The 5684-nt window shown below is 40.7% G+C and overlaps 1 protein-coding gene across 1 annotated transcript in view; it reads right to left on the minus strand.

Annotated features, from left to right (window-relative positions):
- Window positions 1-5684, minus strand: part of LOC133535094 (calcium/calmodulin-dependent protein kinase type 1D-like) — a 510841-nt gene that overhangs the window by 379330 nt on the left and 125827 nt on the right. The gene's annotated exons all lie outside the window — the stretch shown is intronic.

Consider the following 5684-nt stretch of genomic DNA (forward strand, 5'->3'; position numbering starts at 1 on the left):
CACTGGTTTAAATGTAACTTAGATATTGGTTGTAACTATGTAAAACCCATTTGAGTAACTAGAGAAAAGCGCTATATAAATATAATTCACTTCACTTCATGACCATTATTGTACAACAATGTATACATTATAGCAGTGCAATAATGTACTACTACTACTATTGTAGTCGTATGTGTGCTATTATAGTTGTACAATGTGTGTTATTATAGTATAGCGTGTGCTATTATAATAAGTGTACTATTGTAGTAGTACATGTGCTATTATACTAGTACACGTGACATCTACTATTGTAGGAGTACTACGTGTGCTATTATGTATTACCTGTGCTATTATATTTGTACAATGTGTACTATTATAGTAGTACAACGCTTGCTATTATAAAAGTACAATGTGTGCTGTTATTGTAGTATGTGTACTATTATTGTAGTACGTGTGCTGTTAATGAGGTGGCGACTTGTCCAGGGTGTACCCCGCCTTCCGCCCGATTGTAGCTGAGATAGGCGCAGCACCCCCCGCGATCCCAAAATGGAATAAGAGGTAGAAAATGGATGGATGGATGGTGTGCTGTTATAGTTGTACAACTATAATAATAATAATTGTTCACATTTGTGTCACGGCGCGGTCTCAAACCCAGCAAGCTCCTCCAGCACTCAGGCTGCCAGTACGCCAGGACACCCCCCTTCACGCACCGGGCGCTTCACGCCCACGCAACGACGTAGCTGCAGACTATCATTAATCAGCGCACCTGGTGGTAATCAAGTCTGCAGCATAAAGACCAGTGGACACTTGGAACATCTTTAATTCCTTGCAGTAAGCATTACGTCTCTGGCTTCCCTCCTGTGTACTCGCTATCTTCTCATCCTCCCCTTTTCCTTGTCTCATGTCCCTTGTTCTTCCTGCAGTATCCATCCTGTTCCGCGTGCTCGAGCTCTTTACCTCGACCTCCCTCCGGACCTTGGACCGCCTCTGCTTGGACACGGACCCCGTTGCTTCTCTCCTGCCCCCGACCACCTGCCTGCCTACGCACCCCCTCTTTGCCTCACCCTTCTGGATTGCCGAAAGATTAATCCAGGACCTTCGTATTGTGAGACAGACGCACTAACCCCTCTTCCACCGTGATGCCCCACTCTTTTGAAATTTAAAATGAAATAACACAGCGTCCAAAGTTAGTTTTTTTTGCTTTGGGCTATGTATTAACCAGGGGTCTCTGAAACGCGGCCCGCACCTTAATATGAAAATGTAATATTAGTGCGGCCCGCTAGCTTTATTTGAATGCCGCCTGACAACATCACATTTGCCAGCCATCTCAATTTTTCGAGTTTTATTTGAATGCCGCCTGACAACACCACATTTGCCAACCATCTCAATTTTTTCGGGAGACTACCGAGTTTCAGAGCAACCATTCTCTCGACTGACAATAATAAGGGCGCGCTATGTAGACAATGCGTTTAGCGGCCTCTACAACCGTAACAGCTTATCAGCCCATTCACATGTTGTATGAGGCTTCTGCAGACACACACATGTGACTGCAATGCATACTTGCTCAACAGCCATACAGGTTCATACTTGCCAACCCTCCCGGATTTTCCAGGAGACTCCCGAAATTCAGCGCCTCTCCTGAAAACCTCCCGGGATAATTTTCTCCCAAAAATCTCCCGAAATTCCGGCAGAGCTGGAGGCCACGCCCCCTCCAGCTCCATGCGGACCTGACTCAGCAATATTGTGACCCTCTTAAACAGGAAAATACTGCCATCTACTGTACATAGAGTCGAATAGAATGTACTTTATTGATCTCTAGGGGAAATTCAGCACCACAGTTCGCTCACAAAAAACAATGATAATAATAAATAATATGATATATTGAAATATTATATATATAATATATGAATAATATAAATATATTCTACATATATTCTACATTTAAGTGCAGTCAAGGAACATATGCATTAGGGAGTCTGTTCAGAAGCCCACAGTAAAGAGACGTAACTTCATCACGTCGCCTGGTTATTGACTCCAACCCAATATATTACACCGTCGACGAGCAAAATGAAGAAATACGCTTGCAAGTTCCAAAACAAATGCAAACAAGAATTTCAGTTTATCCAGGAGAATTCCAAGGGGAATGGGTATGTTGCCTGTAAATTTTGTAGAACAGACCATTGAACATGGTGGCCGAACAGATATACGGTCAGCGAAGCAAAAAGCGTCTGCAGTGCAGCATCGTTCGCAACCCAGTTTTATGGGCCACCTCGCAAAATGGAGACCCGATGGTGTATCTTATGCTGAGACAAAGATGGCTATGCTGATCGCTGGAAGCAACATCCCGTTCTCATTTGCAGATGTCTACAACAAATCCGTGTAGGATATGTTCCCGGATTCGGAGATCGCGCTCCAGTATGCAAATGGCAGAACAAAGGTTACTCAAATAGTGAAAGGTAAGTGTTGTTGTTGTTTTTTTAGTAACCAGCAAGCACAGTACAGTTAGTAGAACAACTGTGTTTTTATTGCTGTTGTGATCTGGTTCCCGGATCACATCTTCATGCTGTGTTTTGAGTCCTTTTGTGTCTTTTGAATATTTTTGGACTCTTCCGATCCCTTTGTTTGAGCACTTCCTTGTTTGTATTTATAATAATGGTGACTTAATTTGCTCCACTTGCACTGACTTCTGACACACACCTGTTTATGATTATTGTTCTAGTATTTATACTGGCCTGCTACCTTAGTTCTGCCTGGATGTTTTGTTTGCTACTCGCAATGGTCACATTTGTTATTCCTGCCTTGTATTTATTTCTCTGCTAAGTCACGTCTTAGCTTCGCGTGCGCTCTGCACATTGATTTACTTGGACTTTGAACTCTATGCTTGCTAACTATTAGCATTTAGCTTGCCTTGCATAGGCACGTCTTTTCTTTGCCTTTTGTCAAGTGTTCTTTTTACCTTTTGTTCATTAAAACAAGTTCTTACCTACTATCCTGCCTGGTCCGAGTCCTGCAGCATCTGGGGGTGACAACTCCCGCATTCAAAATGCGTCACAAACGTAACAATTACTGTGTATTTGATAAGTGCAGTCGGAAATTTAACTATTTCTTTTATTTATATATATAATAAAATAAATATATATAACTAGAATTCACTGAAAGTCAAGTAATTCATATATATATATACATATATATATATATATATATATATATATATATATATATATATATATATAATGAAATACTCGAGTTGGTGAATTATACTCCTCCCCTCTTAACCACGCCCCCCCACCTACCGAAATCGGAAGTCTCAAGGTTGGCAAGTAGGCAGGTTACACTGAGGGTTGTGATATAAACAACTTTAGCACTCTTACTAATATGCACCACACTGTGTAACCACACCAAACAAGAATGACAAGCACATTTCGGGAGAACATCTGCACTGTAACACAACATAAACACAACACAACAAATACCCAGAATCCGATGTATCCCGAACTCTTATGGGCTACATTACACACCCCAGCTACCACCAAACCCCTCCCCTCCAACCTCGCCCACCTCAACCGACGCACGTTGCTCTGGGTGGTAGTGGGAGTCTATAATGTAACCCGGAATAGTTACGGATGCATGGGATTCTGGGTATTTCTTCTGTTGTGTTTATGTTGTTACAGTGCCGATGTTCTCCCGAAATGTGTTTGTCATTCTTGTTTGGTGTGGGTTCACAGTGTGGCACATATTAGTAAGAGTGTTAAAGTTGTTTATATCACAACCCTCAGTGTAACCTGTATGGCTGTTGAAGAAGTATGCTTGCAGTCGCTTGCTTGTTAAGTCAGCAGCCGCAACCTAGATGTGGCCAGTCAGCACTCAGATAGCCTATTATTAAAGTGGATGCGACGACAAGGTCGAGAGGACGTTTAAGGCATTGCCATCACGGCACGCCCTCAATTTTGTTGTCCGGGTGAAAATCTAAGAATGTTATCCTGGGGAGATTTCTGGGAGAGGCACTGAAATCCGGAAAACCTTCCGAAAAATGGGGGAATCGGCAAGAATGCAGCTGAGCCACATCAGAGTGATCCAAGAGCCGCATGCGGCTCTGGAGCCGCGGGTTGCCGACCCCTGCCCTAGGGCAACAACGTTATTATATGTTTGACTAAACGTGATTATGTGCATGAATGTATGTATATATATGTACTTGTATATGTACAGAATGTGTATATGAATGTTTGTACAGTGAATGTATATGTACAGTATGTGTATATGTAAGTTTGTACTGTGAATGTGCGTATGGATGTGATTGATTGATTGATTGATACTTTTATTAGTAGATTGCACAGTACAGTACATATTCTGTACAATTGACCACTAAATGGTAACACCCGAATAAGTTTTTCAACTTGTTTAAGTCGGGGTCCAGTGGAGCGTTTTAAGTCTCGTCTTAAGACCCACTTTTATTCTTTGCCTTTTAACACTACGTGAGTTGTGTGGTCCTCTGTCCTCTGTTGTCCTCTGTGTTTTTTATACACTTTTATTTTTATTTTACTGTTTTAATTGATTTTACCCTTTAAAATAGTTTTTAATCATATTTGTTTTTATATTGTTTTTATTGGTTTTATTTTTATTCATTTTTTGTGTTATTCAGTCATTGGTGGAGCATAATATTGTTTTTAACATTGCTGTGCAGCACTTTGGAAACGTTATTGTTGTTTAAATGTGCTATATAAATAAAGTGGATTGGATTGGATTGGATTGGATTAATCAATTCATGGTACAAATATATACTATCAACATAATACAGTCATCACACAAGTTAATCATCATAGTATGTACATTGAATTATTTACATTATTTACAATCCGGGGGGTGGGATGAGGAGCTTTGGTTGATATAAGAACTTCAGTCATCAACAATTGCATCAACAGAGAAATGTGGACATTGAAACAGTGTAGGTCTTATTTAGTAGGATATGTACAGCCAGTAGAGAACATAGTAAGTTCAGATAGCATAAGATCAAGTATATACATTAGAAGTACATTTGAGTTGTTTATAATCCAGGGAGATGGGATGTGAATGGAGGAGGGTATTAGTAAAGTGTTGAAGTTGCCTGGAGGTGTTGTTTTAGAGCGGTTTTGAAGGAATATAGAGATGCACTTACTTTTATACCTGTTAGGAGTACGAACTTTGAGTATGTCTGATGATTCTAATAACCACAAGTGTCATTCAAACACATTAAAACATTACGAAAAACACTCAATAGCAGTGGAAATGTGTAGTTATCTGTTAGATCTGGAGCTTGAAAGTCACTAGCGCTAGCTTATTAACATGTAGCATTATTTTCTTCGGTTGTATTTATATTTCTATATAGCTAAATAAGCTGAATTGACCACAATCGCTCCTTTGTGTATGAGAAGCACGCTGCCTAAGACCAACCGTCGCACTACACCGGGGGTCAGCAGCGCGCTGCTTTTGAGCCACATGCGGCTCTTTAGCGCCACCTAGGGGCTCCCTATGGCTCCCTGGATGGAAAAAGATGAGGAAAAAAATATATTTTTTGTTTTAATATGATTTCTGTAGGAGGACAAACATGACACAAACCTTCCTAATTGTTCGAAATCCCACTGTTTACATTAAACAAGCTTCACTGATGAGACTAATTGGCGTGCGGCATGTTGTCCTGATTTCGGATGTCCTTGAACACACCGTAGTTT

Source organism: Nerophis ophidion, linkage group LG16 (genome assembly GCF_033978795.1).
Source record: "Nerophis ophidion isolate RoL-2023_Sa linkage group LG16, RoL_Noph_v1.0, whole genome shotgun sequence".
NCBI classification, from domain to species: Eukaryota; Metazoa; Chordata; class Actinopteri; order Syngnathiformes; family Syngnathidae; genus Nerophis; species Nerophis ophidion.